Below are 21,557 nucleotides of genomic sequence, written 5' to 3' on the forward strand. Positions count from 1 at the left end.
TGTATGCTATTACTCACTGATTTTTGGTCCCGGGGTGATACGAACGTTCGGGGAACTTCGGGGTCCGGTTACGAAATCCTGGTCAAAACTCACCGTGTTTGGGTCCCGGGGCGATACGAATGTTTGCGGAACTTTGGGGTCTGGTTACGGTGACCTCGTCAAAACTCGCATATGTTTTACATTCTGGCCGGGTTTGTATGCTATTACTCACTGATTTTTGGTCCCGGGGAGATACGAACGTTCGGGGAACTTCGGGGCCCGGTTACGAAAACCTCGTCAAAACTCACATATTTTTATACTTTCTAGCTAGTTTTGTATGCTATTACTCACTGATTTTGGGTCACAGGGCGATCCAAACGTTCCGCGAAATCTAAGGACCGGTTACGGGGACTTCGGCCAAACTAACATATTTGATCCAATGTGGTCAGTTTTCCCTTCTATTACTCACTGATTTTGGGTCCTGGGGCGATCCGAACGTTCGGGGAACTCCGGGGAGCATTTATGAGGACCTTGTCAAAATTCACAGAATTTATACATTCTGGCAAGTTTTATATGCAATAACTCACTGATTTTGGGTCCCGTGGCGATACGAATGTTCGGGGAATGTCGGGGTCCGTTTACGAAATCCTGGTCAAAACTCACCGTGTTTGGGTCCCGGGGCGATACGAATGTTTGCGGAACTTTGGGGTCTGGTTACGGGGACCTCGTCAAAACTCGCATATGTTTTACATTCTGGCCAGTTTTGTATGCTATTACACACATATTTTGGGTCCCGAGGCGATACGAATGTTTGGGGAACTTCGGGGTTCTGTTACGAAAACCTCGTCAAAACTCACAGATTTTTATACTTTCTAGCTAGTTTTGTATGCTATTACTCACTGATTTTGGGTCACAGGGCGATCCGAACGTTCCGCGAAACCTAAGGACCGGTTACGGGGACTTCGGCCAAACTAACATATTTGATCCAATGTGGTCAGTTTTCCCTTCTATTACTCACTGATTTTGGGTCCTGGGGCAATTGGAACGTTCGGGGAACTCCGGGGAGCATTTATGGGGACCTCGTCAAAACTCGCAGAATTTATACATTCTGGCTAGTTTTCTATGCTATTACTCACTGATTTTGGGTCCCGTGGCGATACGAATGTTCGGGTAACTTCGGTTTCCGGTTACGGGGAGCTCGTCAAAACTCGTAGATTTTATGCATTATGGCCGGGTTTGTATGCTATTACTCACTGATTTTTGGTCCCGGGGAGATACGAACGTTCGGGGAACTTCGGGGCCCGGTTACGTAAACCTCGTCAAAACTCACAGATTTTTATACATTCTAGCTAGTTTTGTATGCTATTACTCACTGATTTTGGGTCACAGGGCGATCCGAACGTTCCGCAAAATCTAGAGACCGTTTAAGGGGACTTCGGCCAAACTAACAGATTTGGTCCAATGTGGCCAGTTTTCCCTTCTACTACTCACTGATTTTGGGTCCTGGTGCGATCCCAACGTTCGGAGAACTTCGGGGATCGTTTATGAGGACCTCGTCAAAATTCACAAAATTTATACATTCTGGCCAGTTTTATATGCAATAACTCACTGATTTTGGGTCCCGTGGCGATACGAATGTTCGGGTAACATCGGTTTCCGGTTACGGGGAGCTCGTCAAAACTCGTAGATTTTATACATTATGGCCTGGTTTGTATGCTATTACTCACTGATTTTGTGAGACGGGGCGATCCGAACATTCTGCGAAATCTGGGGCAGTTTACGGGGACCTCGTTAAAACTCACAGATTTGGTCCATTTTGTCCATTTTTTCAAGCTATTACTCACTGATTTTTAGTCCCAGGGCGATACGAACGTTCGGGGAACTAAGGGGTCCGGTTACGAAAACCTCGTCAAGACTCGCAGATTTGGTCCATTCTGACCAGTTTTGTAATAACTCACATATTTTGGGTTCCGGGGCCATAAGAACGTTTCGGGAACTTCGGGGTCCGTTATGAAAACCTCGTCAAAACTCGCATATTTTATCAATTCAGGTAGTTTTGTATGCTATTACTCACTGATTTTGGGTCACATGACGATCCAAACGTTCCGCGGAATCTAGGGACATGTTACGGGGACCTCGTTAAAACTCACAGATTTGGTACATTCTGACCATTTTCCCATGCTATTACTCACTGATTGTTGGTCCCAGGGCGATACGAACGTTCGGGGAACTTCGGGGTCCAATTACAAAAACCTTGTCAAAAGTCGTAGTTTTGGTCCATTGTAGCCAGTTTTGTATGCTATTACTCACCGTGTTGGGGTCTCGGGACGATAAGAAAGCTTGGAGAACTTCGGGGTCTGGTTACGTCGAACTCGTCAAAACTCGCATATTTTATACACTCTAGCCAGTTTTGTACGCTATTACTCACTGATTTTGGGTCACGGGGCGATATGAACATTTGGGGAACTTCGGGCTCCGGTAACAGGGGCCTCGTGAAAACTCGCAGATTTTATACATTCTGGCCAGTTTTGTATGCTATTACTCACTGTTTTTCGGCTATGGGGCGATATGAACATTCGGGGAACTTCATGCTCCGGTAACAGGGACCTCGACAAAACACGCAGATTTATACATTCCGGCCAATTTTGTATGCTATTACTCACTGATTTTTGGTCCCGGGGTGATACGAACGTTCGGGGAACTTCGGGGTCCGGTTACGAAATCCTGGTCAAAACTCACCGTGTTTGGGCCCCGGGGAGATACAAATGTTTGCGGAACTTTGGGGTCTGGTTACGGGGACCTCGTCAAAACTCGCATATGTTTTACATTCTGGTCAGTTTTGTATGCTATTACTCACATATTTTGGGTCCCGAGGCGATACGAATGTTTGGGGAACTTCGGGGTTCGGTTACGAAAACCTCGTCAAAACTCACAGATTTTTATACTTTCTAGCTAGTTTTGTATGCTATTACTCACTGATTTTGGGTCACAGGGCGATCCGAACGTTCCGCGAAATCTAAGGACCGGTTACGGGGACTTCGGCCAAACTAACATATTTGATCCAATGTGGTCAGTTTTCCCTTCTATTACTCACTGATTTTGGGTCCTGGGGCGATCCGAACGTTCGGGGAACTCCGGGGAGCATTTATGGGGACCTCGTCAAAACTCGTAGAATTTATACATTCTGGCTAGTTTTATATGCTATTACTCACTGATTTTGGGTCCCGTGGCGATACGAATGTTCGGGTAACTTCGGTTTCCGATTACGGGGAGCTCGTCAAAACTCGTAGATTTTATACATTATGGCCGGGTTTGTATGCTATTACTCACTGATTTTTGGTCCCGGGGAGATACGAACGTTCGGGGAACTTCGGGGCCCGGTTACGAAAACCTCATCAAAACTCACAGATTTTTATGCATTCTAGCTAGTTTTGTATGCTATTACTCACTGATTTTGGGTCACAGGGCGATCCGAACGTTCCGCAAAATCTAGAGACCGTTTAAGGGGACTTCGGCCAAACTAACAGATTTGGTCCAATGTGGCCAGTTTTCCCTTCTACTACTCACTGATTTTGGGTCCCGGGGCGATCCCAACGTTCGGAGAACTTCGGGGAGCGTTTATGAGGACCTCCTCAAAATTCACAGAATTTATACATTCTGGACAGTTTTATATGCAATAACTCACTGATTTTGGGTCCCGTGGCGATACGAATGTTCGGGTAACATCGGTTTCCGGTTACGGGGAGCTCGTCAAAACTCGTAGATTTTATACATTATGGCCTGGTTTGTATGCTATTACTCACTGATTTTGTGAGACGGGGCGATCCGAACATTCTGCAAAATCTGGGGCAGTTTACGGGGACCTCGTTAAAACTCACAGATTTGGTCCATTTTGTCCATTTTTTCAAGCTATTACTCACCGATTTTTAGTCCCAGGGCGATACGAACGTTCGGGGAACTAAGGGGTCCGGTTACGAAAACCTCGTCAAGACTCGCAGATTTGGTCCATTCTGACCAGTTTTGTATGCTATTACTCACATATTTTGGGTCCCGGGGCCATACGAACGTTTCGGGAACTTCGGGGTCCGTTATAAAAACCTCGTCAAAACTCGCAGATTTTATAAATTCAGGTAGTTTTGTATGCTATTACTCACTGATTTTGGGTCACATGACGACCCAAACGTTCCGCGGAATCTAGGGACATGTTACGGGGACCTCGTTAAAACTCACACATTTGGTACATTCTGACCATTTTCCCATGCTATTACTCATTGATTGTTGGTCCCAGGGCGATACGAACGTTCGGGGAACTTCGGGGTCCAATTACAAAAACCTCGTCAAAAGTCGTAGTTTTGGTCCATTGTAGCCAGTTTTGTATGCTATTACTCACCGTGTTGGGGTCTCGGGACGATAAGAAAGCTTGGAGAACTTCAGGGTCTGGTTACGGCGAACTCGTCAAAACTCGCATATTTTATACACTCTAGCCAGTTTTGTACGCTATTACTCACTGATTTTGGGTCACGGGGAGATATGAACATTTGGGGAACTTCGGGCTCCGGTAACAGGGGCCTCGTAAAAACTCGCAGATTTTATACATTCTGGCCAGTTTTGTATGCTATTACTCACTGTTTTTCGGCTATGGGGCGATATGAACATTCGGGGAACTTCATGCTCCGGTAACGGGGACCTCGACAAAACACGCAGATTTATACATTCCGGCCAATTTTGTATGCTATTACTCACTGATTTTTGGTCCCGGGCTAATACGAACGTTCGGGGAACTTCGGGGTCCGGTTACGAAATCCTGGTCAAAACTCACCGTGTTTGGGCCCCGGGGCGATACGAATGTTTGCGGAACTTTGGGGTCTGGTTACGGGGACCTCGTCAAAACTCGCATATGTTTTACATTCTGGCCAGTTTTGTATGCTATTACTCACATATTTTGGGTCCCGAGGCGATACGAATGTTTGGGGAACTTCGGGGTTCGGTTACGAAAACCTCGTCAAAACTCACAGATTTTTATACTTTCTAGCTAGTTTTGTATGCTATTACTCACTGATTTTGGGTCACAGGGCGATCCGAACGTTCCGCGAAATCTAAGGACCGGTTACGGGGACTTCGGCCAAACGAACATATTTGATCCAATGTGGTCAGTTTTCCCTTCTATTACTCACTGATTTTGGGTCCTGGGGCGATCCGAACGTTCGGGGAACTCCGGGGAGCATTTATGGAGACCTCGTCAAAACTCGCAGAATTTATACATTCTGGCTAGTTTTATATGCCATTACTCACTGATTTTGGGTCCCGTGGCGATACGAATGTTCGGGTAACTTCCGTTTCCGGCTACGGGGAGCTCGTCAAAACTCGTAGATTTTATACATTATGGCCGGGTTTGTATGCTATTACTCACTGATTTTTGGTCCCGGGGAGATACGAACGTTCGGGGAACTTCGGGGCCCGGTTACAAAAACCTCGTCAAAACTCACAGATTTTTATACATTCTAGCTAGTTTTGTATGCTATTACTCACTGATTTTGGGTCATAGGGCGATCCGAACGTTCCGCAAAATCTAGAGACCGTTTAAGGGGACTTCGGCCAAACTAACAGATTTGGTCCAATGTGGCCAGTTTTCCCTTCTACTACTCACTGATTTAGGGTCCCGGGGCGATCCAAACGTTCGGAGAACTTCGGGGAGCGTTTATGAGGACCTCGTCAAAATTCACAGAATTTATACATTCCGGCCAGTTTTATATGCAATAACTCACTGATTTTGGGTCCCTGGCGATACGAATGTTCGGGTAACATCGGTTTCCGGTTACGGGGAGCTCGTCAAAACTCATGGATTTTATACATTATGGCCTGGTTTGTATGCTATTACTCACTGATTTTGTGAGACGGGGCGATCCGAACATTCTGCGAAATCTGGGGCAGTTTACGGGGACCTCGTTAAAACTCACAGATTTGGTCCATTTTTTCAAGCTATTACTCACCGATTTTTAGTCCAAGGGCGATACGAACGTTCGGGGAACTAAGGGGTCCGGTTACGAAAACCTCGTCAAGACTCGCAGATTTGGTCCATTCTGACCAGTTTTGTATGCTATTACTCACATATTTTGGGTCCCGGGGCCATACGAACGTTTCGGGAACTTCGGGGTCCGTTATGAAAACCTCGTCAAAACTCGCAGATTTTATAAATTCAGGTAGTTTTGTATGCTATTACTCACTGATTTTGGGTCACATGACGATCCAAACGTTCCGCGGAATCTAAGGACATGTTACGGGGACCTCGTTAAAACTCACAGATTTGGTACATTCTGACCATTTTCCCATGCTATTACTCACTGATTGTTGGTCCCAGGGCGATACGAACGTTCGGGGAACTTTGGGGTCCAATTACAAAAACCTCGTCAAAAGTCGTAGTTTTGGTCCATTGTAGCCAGTTTTGTATGCTATTACTCACCGTGTTGGGGTCTCGGGACGATAAGAAAGCTTGGGGAACTTCGGGGTCTGGTTACGGCCAACTCGTCAAAACTCGCATATTTTATACAGTCTAGCCAGTTTTGTACGCTATTACTCACTGATTTTGGGTCACGGGGCGATATGAACATTTGGGGAACTTCGGGCTCCGGTAACAGGGGCCTCGTGAAAACTCGCAGATTTTATACATTCTGGCCAGTTTTGTATGCTATTACTCACTGTTTTTTGGCTATGGGGCGATATGAACATTCGGGGAACTTCATGCTCCGGTAACGGGGACCTCGACAAAACACGCAGATTTATACATTCCGGCCAATTTTGTATGCTATTACTCACTGATTTTTGGTCCCGGGGTGATACGAACATTCGGGGAACTTCGGGGTCCGGTTACGAAATCCTGGTCAAAACTCACCGTGTTTGGGCCCCGGGGCGATACGAATGTTTCTGGAACTTTGGGGTCTGGTTACGGGGACCTCGTCAAAACTCGCATATGTTTTACATTCTGGCCAGTTTTGTATGCTATTACTCACATATTTTGGGTCCCGAGGCGATACGAATGTTTGGGGAACTTCGGGGTTCAGTTACGAAAACCTCGTCAAAACTCACAGATTTTTATACTTTCTAGCTAGTTTTGTATGCTAATACTCACTGATTTTGGGTCACAGGGCGATCCGAACGTTCCGCGAAATCTAAGGACCGGTTACGGGGACTTCGGCCAAACTAACATATTTGATCCAATGTGGTCAGTTTTCCCTTCTATTACTCACTGATTTTGGGTCCTGGGGCGATCCGAACGTTCGGGGAACTCCGGGGAGCATTCATGGGGACCTCGTCAAAACTCGCAGAATTTATACATTCTGGCTAGTTTTATATGCTATTACTCACTGATTTTGGGTCCCGTGGCGATACGAATGTCCGGGTAACTTCGGTTTCCGGTTACGGGGAGCTCGTCAAAACTCGTAGATTTTATACATTATGGCCGGGTTTGTATGCTATTACTCACTGATTTTTAGTCCCGGGGAGATACGAACGTTCGGGGAACTTCGGGGCCCGGTTACGAAAACCTCGTCAAAACTCATAGATTTTTATACATTCTAGCTAGTTTTGTATGCTATTACTCACTGATTTTGGGTCACAGGGCGATCCGAACGTTCCGCAAAATCTAGAGACCGTTTAAGGGGACTTCGGCCAAACTAACAGATTTGGTCCAATGTGGCCAGTTTTCCCTTCTACTACTCACTGATTTAGGGTCCCGGGGCGATCCAAACGTTCGGAGAACTTCGGGGAGCGTTTATGAGGACCTCGTCAAAATTCACAGAATTTATACATTCCGGCCAGTTTTATATGCAATAACTCACTGATTTTGGGTCCCTGGCGATACGAATGTTCGGGTAACATCGGTTTCCGGTTACGGGGAGCTCGTCAAAACTCATGGATTTTATACATTATGGCCTGGTTTGTATGCTATTACTCACTGATTTTGTGAGACGGGGCGATCCGAACATTCTGCGAAATCTGGGGCAGTTTACGGGGACCTCGTTAAAACTCACAGATTTGGTCCATTTTTTCAAGCTATTACTCACCGATTTTTAGTCCCAGGGCGATACGAACGTTCGGGGAACTAAGGGGTCCGGTTACGAAAACCTCGTCAAGACTCGCAGATTTGGTCCATTCTGACCAGTTTTGTATGCTATTACTCACATATTTTGGGTCCCGGGGCCATACGAACGTTTCGGGAACTTCGGGGTCCGTTATGAAAACCTCGTCAAAACTCGCAGATTTTATAAATTCAGGTAGTTTTGTATGCTATTACTCACTGATTTTGGGTCACATGACGATCCAAACGTTCCGCGGAATCTAAGGACATGTTACGGGGACCTCGTTAAAACTCACAGATTTGGTACATTCTGACCATTTTCCCATGCTATTACTCACTGATTGTTGGTCCCAGGGCGATACGAACGTTCGGGGAACTTTGGGGTCCAATTACAAAAACCTCGTCAAAAGTCGTAGTTTTGGTCCATTGTAGCCAGTTTTGTATGCTATTACTCACCGTGTTGGGGTCTCGGGACGATAAGAAAGCTTGGGGAACTTCGGGGTCTGGTTACGGCCAACTCGTCAAAACTCGCATATTTTATACAGTCTAGCCAGTTTTGTACGCTATTACTCACTGATTTTGGGTCACGGGGCGATATGAACATTTGGGGAACTTCGGGCTCCGGTAACAGGGGCCTCGTGAAAACTCGCAGATTTTATACATTCTGGCCAGTTTTGTATGCTATTACTCACTGTTTTTTGGCTATGGGGCGATATGAACATTCGGGGAACTTCATGCTCCGGTAACGGGGACCTCGACAAAACACGCAGATTTATACATTCCGGCCAATTTTGTATGCTATTACTCACTGATTTTTGGTCCCGGGGTGATACGAACATTCGGGGAACTTCGGGGTCCGGTTACGAAATCCTGGTCAAAACTCACCGTGTTTGGGCCCCGGGGCGATACGAATGTTTCTGGAACTTTGGGGTCTGGTTACGGGGACCTCGTCAAAACTCGCATATGTTTTACATTCTGGCCAGTTTTGTATGCTATTACTCACATATTTTGGGTCCCGAGGCGATACGAATGTTTGGGGAACTTCGGGGTTCAGTTACGAAAACCTCGTCAAAACTCACAGATTTTTATACTTTCTAGCTAGTTTTGTATGCTAATACTCACTGATTTTGGGTCACAGGGCGATCCGAACGTTCCGCGAAATCTAAGGACCGGTTACGGGGACTTCGGCCAAACTAACATATTTGATCCAATGTGGTCAGTTTTCCCTTCTATTACTCACTGATTTTGGGTCCTGGGGCGATCCGAACGTTCGGGGAACTCCGGGGAGCATTCATGGGGACCTCGTCAAAACTCGCAGAATTTATACATTCTGGCTAGTTTTATATGCTATTACTCACTGATTTTGGGTCCCGTGGCGATACGAATGTCCGGGTAACTTCGGTTTCCGGTTACGGGGAGCTCGTCAAAACTCGTAGATTTTATACATTATGGCCGGGTTTGTATGCTATTACTCACTGATTTTTAGTCCCGGGGAGATACGAACGTTCGGGGAACTTCGGGGCCCGGTTACGAAAACCTCGTCAAAACTCATAGATTTTTATACATTCTAGCTAGTTTTGTATGCTATTACTCACTGATTTTGGGTCACAGGGCGATCCGAACGTTCCGCAAAATCTAGAGACCGTTTAAGGGGACTTCGGCCAAACTAACAGATTTGGTCCAATGTGGCCAGTTTTCCCTTCTACTACTCACTCATTTTGGGTCCCGGGGCGATCCAAACGTTCGGAGAACTTCGGGGAGCATTTATGAGGACCTCGTCAAAATTCACTGAATTTATACATTCCGGCCAGTTTTATATGCAATAACTCACTGATTTTGGGTCCCGTGGCGATACGAATGTTCGGGTAACATCGGTTTCCGGTTACAGGGGAGCTCGTCAAAACTCATAGATTTTATACATTATGGCCTGGTTTGTATGCTATTACTCACTGATTTTGTGAGACGGGGCGATCCGAACATTCTGCGAAATCTGGGGCAGTTTACGGGGACCTCGTTAAAACTCACAGATTTGGTCCATTTTTTCAAGCTATTACTCACCGATTTTTAGTCCCAGGGCGATACGAACGTTCGGGGAACTAAGGGGTCCGGTTACGAAAACCTCGTCAAGACTCGCAGATTTGGTCCATTCTGACCAGTTTTGTATGCTATTACTCACATATTTTTGGTCCCGGGGCCATACGAACGTTTCGGGAACTTCGAGGTCCGTTATGAAAACCTCGTAAAAACTCGCAGATTTTATAAATTCAGGTAGTTTTGTATGCTATTACTCACTGATTTTGGGTCACATGACGATCCAAACGTTCCGCGGAATCTAGGGACATGTTACGGGGACCTCGTTAAAACTCACACATTTGGTACATTCTGACCATTTTCCCATGCTATTACTCACTGATTGTTGGTCCCAGGGCGATACGAACGTTCGGGGAACTTCGGGGTCCAATTACAAAAACCTCGTCAAAAGTCGTAGTTTTGTATCATTGTAGCCAGTGTTGTATGCTATTACTCACCGTGTTGGGGTCTCGGGACGATAAGAAAGCTTGGGGAACTTCCGGGTCTGGTTACGGCGAAATCGTCAAAACTCGCATATTTTATACACTCTAGCCAGTTTTGTACGCTATTACTCACTGATTTTGGGTCACGGGGCGATATGAACATTTGGGGAACTTCGGGCTCCGGTAACAGGGGCCTCATGAAAACTCGCAGATTTTATACATTCTGGCCAGTTTTGTATGCTATTACTCACAGTTTTTCGGCTATGGGGCGATATGAACATTCGGGGAACTTAATGCTCCGGTAACGGGGACCTCGACAAAACACGCAGATTTATACATTCCGGCCAATTTTGTATGCTATTACTCACTGATTTTTGGTCCCGGGGTGATACGAACGTTCGGGGAACTTCGGAGTCCGGTTACGAAATCCTGGTCAAAACTCACCGTGTTTGGGTCCCGGGGCGATACGAATGTTTGCGGAACTTTGGGGTCTGGTTACGGGGACCTCGTCAAAACTCGCATATGTTTTACATTCTGGCCAGTTTTGTATGCTATTACTCACATATTTTGGGTCCCGAGGCGATACGAATGTTTGGGGAACTTCTGGGTTCGGTTATGAAAACCTCGTCAAAACTCGCAGATTTTTATACATTATAGCTAGTTTTGTATGCTATTACTCACTGATTTTGGGTCATAGGGCGATCCGAACGTTCCGCGAAATCTAGGGACCGGTTACGGGGACTTTGGCCAAACTAACATATTTGATCCAATGTGGTCAGTTTTCCCTTCTATTACTCACTGATTTTGGGTCCTGGGGCGATCCGAACGTTCGGGGAACTCCGGGGAGCATTTATGGGGAACTCGTCAAAACTCGCAGAATTTATACATTCTGGCTAGTTTTATATGCTATTACTCACTGATTTTGGGTCCCGTGGCGATACGAATGTTCGGGTAACTTCGGTTTACGATTACGGGGAGCTCGTCAAAACTCGTAGATTTTATACATTATGGTCGGGTTTGTATGCTATTACTCACTGATTTTTGGTCCCGGTGAGATACGAACGTTCGGGGAACTTCGGGGCCCGGTTACGAAAACCTCGTCAAAACTCGTAGATTTGGTCCCTTCTAGCCAGTTTTGTATGCTATTACTCACCGTGTTTGGGTCCCGGGGCGATACGAATATTTGGGGAACTTCGGGGTCTGGTTATGGGGACCTCGTCAAAACTCGCATATTTTTTACATTCTGGCCAGTTTTGTATGCTATTACTCACATATTTTGGGTCCCGAGGCGATACGAATGTTTTGGGAACTTCGGGGTTCGGTTACGAAAACCTCGTCAAAACTCACAGACTTTTATACATTCTAGCTAGTTTTGTTTGCTATTACTCACTGATTTTGGGTCACAGGGCGATCCGAACGTTCCGCGTAATCTAGGGACAGGTTACGTGGAACTTCGGCCAAACTAACAGATTTGGTCCAACGTGGCCAGTTTTCCCTTCTATTACTCACTGATTTTCGGTCCCGGGGCGATCCAAACGTTCGGGGAACTTCGGGGAGCGTTTATGGAGACCTCATCAAAACTCACAGAATTTATACGTTCTAGCCAGTTTTATATGCTATTACTCACTGATTTTGGGTCCCGTGGCGATACAAATGTTCGGGTAACTTCGGTTTCCGGTTACGGGGAGCTCATCAAAACTCGTAGATTTTATGCATTATGGCTAGGTTTGTATGTTATTACTCACTGATTTTGTGACAAGGGGCGATCCGAACATTCTGCAAATCTGGGGACAGTTTATGGGGACCTCACTAAAACTCACAGATTTGGTCCATTCTGGCCATTTTTTCATGCTATTACTCACCGATTTTTAGTCCCGGGGCGATACGAACGTTCGGGGAACTAAGGGGTCCGGTTAGGAAAACCTCGTCAAGACTCGTAGATTTGGTACATTCTGACTAGTTTTGTATGCTATTACTCACATATTTTGGGTCCCGGGGCCATACGAACGTTTCGGAAACTTCGGGGTTCAGTTACAAAAACCTTGTCAAAACTCACAGATTTTTATACATTCTAGCTAGTTTTGTATGCTATTACTCACTGATTTTGGGTCACAGGGCGATCCGAACGTTCCGCGAAATCTAGGGACCGCTTAAGGGGACTTCGGCCAAACTAACAGATTTGGTCCAATGTGGCCAGTTTGCCCTCCTACTACTCACTGATTTTGGGTCCCGGGGCGATCCCAACGTTCGGGGAACTTCGGGGAGCGTTTATGGGGACCTCATCAAAACTCACAGAATTTATACATTCTGGCCAGTTTTATATGCTATTACTCACTAATTTTGGGTCCCGTGGCGATACGAATGTTCGGGTAACTTCGATTTCCGGTTACGGGGAGCTCGTCAAAACTCGTAGATTTTATACATTATGGCCTGGTTTGTATGCTATTACTCATTGATTTTGTGACACGGGGCGATCCGAACATTCTATGAAATATGGGGACAGTTTACGGGGACCTCGTTAAATCTCACAGATTTGGTCCATTTTGTCCATTTTTTCATGCTATTACTCACCGATTTTTAGTCCGAGGGCGATATGAACGTTCGGGGAACTAAGGGGCCCGGTTACGAAAACCTCGTCAAGACTCGCAAATTTGGTCCATTCTGACAAGTTTTGTATGCTATTACTCACTGATTTTGGGTCACAGGGCGATCCGAACGTTCCGCGAAATCTAGGGACCGGTTACGGGGACTTTGGCCAAACTAACATATTTGATCCAATGTGGTCAGTTTTCCCTTCTATTACTCACTGATTTTGGGTCCTCGGGCGATCCGAACGTTCGGGGAACTCCAAGGAGCATTTATGGGGACCTCGCCAAAACTCGTAGAATTTATACATTCTGGGTAGTTTTATATGCTATTACTCACTGATTTTGGGTCCCGTGGCGATACGAATGTTCGGGTAACTTGGGTTTTCGGTTACGAGGAGCTCGTCAAAACTCGTAGATTTTATACATTATGGCCGGGTTTGTATGCTATTACTCACTGATTTTTGGTCCCGGGGTGATACGAACGTTCGGGGAACTTCGGGGTCCGGTTACGAAAACCTCGTCAAAACTCGTAGATTTGGTCCATTCTAGCCAGTTTTGTATGCTATTACTCACCGTGTTTGGGTCCCGGGGCGATAAGAATGTTTGGGGAACTTCGGGGTTTTGTTACGGGAACCTCATCAAAACTCGCATATTTTTTACATTCTGGCCAGTTTTGTATGCTATTACTCACATATTTTGGGTCCCGAGGCGATACAAATGTTTTGGGAACTTCGGTGTTCGGTTACGAAAACCTCGTCAAAACTCACAGATTTTTATACATTCTAGCTAGTTTTGTTTGCTATTACTCACTGATTTTGGGTCACAGGGCGATCCGAACGTTCCACGTAATCTAGGGACCGGTTACAGGGAACTTCGGCCAAACTAACAGATTTGGTCCAACGTGGCCAGTTTTCCCTTCTATTACTCACTGATTTTTGGTCCCGGGGCGATCCACACGTTCGGGGAACTTCGGGGAGCGTTTATGGAGACCTCGTCAAAACTCGCAGAATTTATACATTCTAGCCAGTTTTATATGCTATTACTCACTGATTTTGGGTCCCGTGGCAATACAAATGTTCGGGTAACTTCGGTTTCCGGTTACGGGGAGCTCATCAAAACTCGTAGATTTTATGCATTATGGCTAGGTTTGTATCCTATTACTCACTGATTTTGTGACACGGGGCGATCCGAACATTCTGCGAAATCTGGGGACAGTTTACGGGGACCTCATTAAAACTCACAGATTTGGTCCATTCTGGCCATTTTTTCATGCTATTACTCACCGATTTTTAGTCCGGGGGCGATACGAACGTTCGGGGAACTAAGGGGTCCGGTTACGAAAATCTCGTCAAGACTCGCAGATTTGGTACATTCTGACCAGTTTTGTATGCTATTACTCACATATTTTGGGTCCTGGGGCCATGCGAACGTTTCGGAAACTTCGGGGTTCAGTTACAAAAACTTTGTCAAAACTCACAGATTTTTATACATTCTAGCTAGTTTTCTATGCTATTACTCACTGATTTTGGGTCACAGGGCGATCCGAACGTTCCGCGAAATCTAGGGACCGCTTAAGGGGACTTCGGCCAAACTAACAGATCAGGTCCAATGTGGCTAGTTTTCCCTCCTACTACTCACTGATTTTGGGTCCCGGGGCGATCCGAACGTTTGGGGAACTTCGGGGAGCGTTTATGGGGACCTCGTCAAAACTCACAGAATTTATACATTCTGGCCAGTTTTATATGCTATTACTCACTGATTTTGGGTCCCGTGCCGATACGAATGTTCGGGTAACTTCGGTTTCCGGTTACGGGGAGCTCGTCAAAACTCGTAGATTTTATACATTATGGCCTGGTTTGTATGCTATTACTCACTGATTTTGTGACACGGGGCGATCCGAACATTCTGCGAAATCTGGGGACAGTTTACGGGGACAGTTTACGGGGACCTCGTTAAATCTCACAGATTTGGTCCATTTTGTCCATTTTTTCATGCTATTACTCACCGATTTTTAGTCCGAGGGCGATACGAACGTTCGGGGAACTAAGGGGTCCGGTTACGAAAACCTCATCAAGACTGATTTTGTATGCTATTACTCACTGATTTTGGGTCACAGGGCGATCCGAACGTTCCGCGATATCTAGGGACCGGTTACGGGGACTTCGGCCAAACTAACATATTTGATCCAATGTGGTCAGTTTTCCCTTCTATTATTCACTGATTTTGGGTCCTGGGGCGATCCGAACGTTCGGGGAACTCCAGGGAGAATTTATGGGGACCTCGTCAAAACTCGCAGAATTTATACATTCTGGCTAGTTTTGTATGCTATTACTCACTGATTTTCGGTCCCGTGGCGATACGAATGTTCGGGTAACTTCGGTTTCCGGTTACGAGGAGCTCGTCAAAACTCGTAGATTTTATACATTATGGCCGGGTTTGTATGCTATTACTCACTGATTTTTGGTCCCGGGGTGATACGAACGTTCGGGGAACTTCGAGGTCCGGTTACGAAAACCTCGTCAAAACTCGTAGATTTGGTCAATTCTAGCCAGTTTTGTATGCTATTACTCACCGTGTTTAGGTCCCGGGGCGATACGGATGTTTGGGGAACTTCGGGGTCTGGTTACGGGGACCTCATCAAAACTCGCATATTTTTTACATTCTGGCCAGTTTTGTATGCTATTACTCACATATTTTGGGTCCCGAGGCGATACGAATGTTTTGGGAACTTCGGGGTTCGGTTACGAAAACCTCGTCAAAACTCACAGATTTTTATACATTCTAGCTAGTTTTGTTTTGTAACATCCCAATTTTTCCTAAATTCGGATGTTAATAGATCATTCATATGCATCTCATATTTTTATGCACTATTTTGTTTTTCTGAGAATTCTATTCACTATGCAACGGCGGGCAATTTATTAGAGTGGAGATAATATGACTTCTCCCCTGTCGAATTAAATTGCATAGTGTTTCGAATATAATTTGGGGTTATCCGATTTGGTTTTGCAAGTTTTTCTAATGCCCGAAATTATTTTTAGTTAAGTTTTTAAATGCTTTTTGCGTGGTCTATTGCATTAAAACTATTTTTCAAAATATGCATTAGGTGGAACTAGGTTCCTTTATTATTTATTAGGGGATTTATTTTATACTTATATATATGTGTCTATATTAGCATTTTAATATATATATATATATCTATATGTATATATATATATTACTAAATGCGTATATTATACTTATATATTTTGTGTATATATATATTACTATCGTAGTATATATTATATCAGTATATATTTTGCTGGTATTTATTTAGCTAGGAAATTATTTATTAGTTTTTATTTTAATTTTTTTTATTCATTTTCGTAGCTGTCTTTTTTTTAACTAAAAAAAAATAGGGCCCAGCTGGCCAGGCCGAGCTAGGCTGGCTTAGCCCAGCCAGCGATTCCCATCGCCACCGAGCCACTAGCGCTGGTGTCCCAGGCACAAGCACGTGCCCAAGGACAGAAGCCCCTTTGCGCCAAGCGCACTAGGAGCCAACCTCCTAGCTTTGACCAGCCCCCACGTGCACCAGGCTCAGGGACATTGCCCCAGCGCACGAGCACACATCGAGCCAACTTTTCCCAGGCTCCAGGGCCGAGTGGCCCCTGCGCATCCTTCCCCGAGCCGGATTCGCTCAACCTGCCTTGGCCAGGACTCCTCGCGAGGATATAGTACCAGGAACCGATGCCCCAGGCAAACGAGGCCCCGATTTTCCCTGTCCCGATTTCCTCCTGTCACCCCATCTCGCCTAGATCGCAGAGGAGCTGCCCCTCACCGCGCCGACGCCGGAGCCGCCATCGCCGGAGCACCTCACCATCCACCGGAGTTCGCGAAGCCGTTCACCGGAGTTGCGCACGTCACCGAAGTTTGTCCGACCGCCACCGGAGAAGCACCATCGGAGGAGCCACACCGAGACGGTTCCGTTTTTCCCCGCTGTTCGTGGTGAGAACGCACGCACGAGCGGATTCATCAAGTCCTGATGAACAGCTTCAGGATGAAATTCAATCTGTTTTTTAATCTGTTTTAGCTCTGTCAGATTCTCGGTATAATTTTGATACGCGTTTCTCTTTTTACTCGTAACTCTGAATGAGGAAATTATTTTTCGTGTGATTTTGTTTTGATGAGTAGAACATGTTAGAACCAATAGTTTTCAGTTTTACGAAAATTTATTTATTTGTTACAACAGATTATTTTAAACCTATCGGAGGCCATATTTTGCAAACCGTTCATCCGGTTTAGTTGATTCTTTTTGCATTGTCATCGTATCAGCATGTAGATGATTTTATACCTGCTGCCATGCTATTTATGCTTTGGTTTTAAACAAGTTGTTTTATTGCCAATGATTTTATTTGGTGTTATTTGTTTGTGGTGATTGATTGGTGTGATTGTTTGCAACGTGTAGATTGTGCGGAGTGCGACGCAAACTATTGTCAGGAGTGTGACTTTCTGAACCAGAATCAAGGCAAGTTACATGTCGATCATCCTTTACCTATTATTTTTCTATGCATGTAGTATTATATCACCCTATGAAGATTATGCATGTATAGGAATATTATCATTGCTATGCTATTGAGCTATATCCCCTCGTCATTGAAGATCGTGTTAGATATATTTTGCTATGCTATGTAGAGGGGATTGGTTTCTGTATTCATTGAGTTTATGTGAGTATTACTACAAAATAAATTGAGTAGTAATTCAGGATACAATACACCTCTGGGCGGATATGGTATTGCTGGGTGGTTTCAAGAACATCATGGTTTCTACCCTCTGAATGTAAGTGGAATGCCGCCCAGGTTCAAAAAGATCAAACAGACTTAGTGACTAGTAGCTTCCTTGTGCGACCACTGGCTATTATGGGCTCTGGCTTAGTTGGTCAGTCGTGGAAACCTTACCCGGATGTGCCAGCTGATGTAGCTATGATAGGTGGGATGGGCCTCCTGTGGGACTAGGTGACTGCTTCTGAAAGACTTCGTCTCAATCTTCGGGTTGGGTCCAGTGGGTACAGCGTACTAACCTCTGCAGAGTGTATAAACTAATCATGATTAGTCGTGTCCCCGGTTATGGACAATTTTGAGCAGCTAGGCCATTACAGTTGTTGGATGATCTTGACAGATGACTCACTTAATAAAACTTGATGGGAAACTTAATAATGGTAACAGGTTGGAGTTGGAGATGCCAATTCAACCATATATAAGTATTGTAGCAAACAAATTAAAACTTGACTATTAGGTAGCTATGAGGATAAAATCAGCTTTCTGCAAAATAACCATCAGCCTTTCTTTTGTTATACTGTGCATATACATGTAGGTCTGTTATATTATCTTTTCTTGTGTAACTTGCCAATACATTCAAAGTATTGACCTATATGGCTGCAACGTATCATGTTGCAGGATATTCAGACGAGGAGTAAGGTACCGTTAGGGTCGCGAGTCTTCACTCAACATCGCCAGTGGGCTATGATGGGACTCATCGTTATTATTCAGCTACTTTTCCGCTGTTTATTAGTATAAAGCTAGCTAAGTGCTATGCAGATTGTTATATTTTATAAATTCTGGATCATACGTTATTATAAATGATGCACTTGCTATATCCGGTTTTCATCTATACTGTGTGTGCTAGCGAGTCGATCCAGGGACTAGCACAGTAAAGCACAGAGACTCAAATCCTTCGAGGTTTGGTCGTTACATGTTTGCTATTACTCACTGATTTTGGGTCACAGGGCGATCCGAACGTTCCGCGAAATCTAGGGACCGCTTAAGGGGACTTCGGCCAAACTAACAGATTTGGTCCAATGTGGCCAGTTTTCCCTCCTACTACTCATTGACTTTGGGTCCCGGGGCGATCCCAATGTTCGGGGAGCTTCGGGGAGCATTTATGGGGACCTCGTCAAAACTCACAGAATTTATACATTCTGGCCAGTTTTATATGCTATTACTCACTGATTTTTGGTCCCGTGGCGATACGAATGTTCGGGTAACTTCGGTTTCCGGTTACGGGGAGCTCGTCAAAACTCGTAGATTTTATACATTATGGCTTGGTTTGTATGCTATTACTCACTGATTTTGTGACACGGGGCGATCCGAACATTCTGCGAAATCTGGGGACAAGTTTACGGGGACCTCGTTAAATCTCACAGATTTGGTCCATTTTGTCCATTTTTTCATGCAATTACTCACCGATTTTTAGTCCGAGGGCGATACGAATGTTCGGGGAACTAAGGGGTCCGGTTACGAAAACCTCGTCAAGACTCGCAGATTTGGTCCACTCTAACCAGTTTTGTATGCTATTGCTCACTGATTTTGGGTCACTGGGCGATCCGAACGTTCCGCGAAATCTAGGGACCGGTTACGGGGACTTCGGCCAAACTAACATATTTGATCCAATGTGGTCAGTATTCCCTTCTATTACTCACTGATTTTGGGTCCTGGGGAGATCCGAACGTTCGGGGAACTCCAGGGGGCATTTATGGGGACCTCGTCAAAACTCGCAGAATTTATACATTCGGGCTAGTTTTATATGCTATTACTCACTGATTTTGGGTCCCGTGGCGATACGAATGTTCAGGTAACTTTGGTTTCCGGTTACGGGGAGCTCGTCAAAACTCGTAGGTTTTATACATTATGGCCGGGTTTGTATGCTATTACTCACTGCTTTTGGTCCCGGGGTGATACGAACGTTCGGGGAACTTCGGGGTCCGGTTACGAAAACCTCGTCAAAACTCATAGATTTGGTCCATTCTAGCCAGTTTTGTATGACATTACTCACTTTGTTTGGGTCCCGGGGCGATACGAATGTTTGGGGAACTTCGGGGTCTGGTTACGGGGACCTCGTCAAAACTCGCATATTTTTTACATTCTGGCCAGTTTTGTATGCTATTACTCACATATTTTGGGTCCCGAGGCGATACGAATGTTTTGGGAACTTCGGGGTTCGGTTACGAAAACGTCGTCAAAACTCACAGATTTTTATACATTCTAGCTAGTTTTGTTTGCTATTGCTCACTGATTTTGGGTCACAGGGCGAGCCGAATGTTCCGCGTAATCTAGGGACCGGTTACGGGGAACTTCGGCCAAACTAACAGATTTGGTCCAACGTGACCAATTTTCCCTTCTATTACTCACTGACTTTCGGTCCCGGGGCGATCCAAACGTTCGGGGAGCTTCGGGGAGCGTTTATGGAGACCTCGTCAAAACTCGCAGAATTTATACATTCTAGCCAGTTTTATATGCTATTACTCACTGATTTCGGGTCCCGTGGCGATACAAATGTTCGGGTAACTTCGGTTTCCGGTTACGGGGAGGTCATCAAAACTCGTAGATTTTATGCATTATGGCTAGGTTTGTATGCTATTACTCACTGATTTTGTGACACGGGGCGATCCAAACATTCTGCGAAATCTGGGGACAGTTTACGGGGACCTCACTAAAACTCACAGATTTGGTCCATTCTGGCCATTTTTTCATGCTATTACTCACCGATTTTTAGTCCTTGAGCGATACGAACGTTCGGGGAACTAAGGGGTCCGGTTACGAAAACCTCGTAAAGACTCGCAGATTTGGTACATTCAGACCAGTTTTGTATGCTATTACTCATATATTTTGGGTCCCGGGGCCATACGAACGTTTCGGGAACTTCGGGGTTCAGTTACAAAAACCTTGTCAAAACTCACAGATTTTTATACATTCTAGCTAGTTTTGTATGCTATTACTCACTGATTTTGGGTCACAGGGCGATCCGAACGTTCCGCGAAATCTAGGGACCGCTTAAGGGGACTTCGGCCAAACTTACAGATTTGGTCCAATGTGGCCAGTTTTCCCTCCTACTACTCACTGACTTTGGGTCCCAGGGCGATCCCAACGTTCGGGGAACTTCGGGGAGCGTTTATGGGGACCTCGTCAAAACTCACAGAATTTATACATTCTGGCCAGTTTTATATGCTATTTGTCACTGATTTTGGGTCCCGTGGCGATACGAATGTTCGGGTAACTTCGGTTTCCGGTTACGGGGTGCTCGTCAAAACTCGTAGATTTTATACATTATGGCCGGGTTTGTATGCTATTACTCACTGATTTTGTGACACAGGGCGATCCGAACATTCTGCGAAATCTGGGGACAGTTTACGGGGACCTCGTTAAATCTCACAGATTTGGTCCATTTTGTCCTTTTTTTTCATGCTATTACTCACCGATTTTTAGTCCGAGGGCGATACGAATGTTCAGGGAAGTAAGGGGTCCGGTTACGAAAACCTCGTCAAGACTCGCAGATTTGGTCCATTCTAACCAGTTTTGTATGCTATTGCTCACTGATTTTGGGTCACAGGGCGATCCGAACGTTCCGCGAAATCTAGGGACCGGTTACGGGGAC

This window comes from Hordeum vulgare, chromosome 3H (genome assembly GCF_904849725.1).
Source record: "Hordeum vulgare subsp. vulgare chromosome 3H, MorexV3_pseudomolecules_assembly, whole genome shotgun sequence".
Taxonomy (NCBI): domain Eukaryota; kingdom Viridiplantae; phylum Streptophyta; class Magnoliopsida; order Poales; family Poaceae; genus Hordeum; species Hordeum vulgare.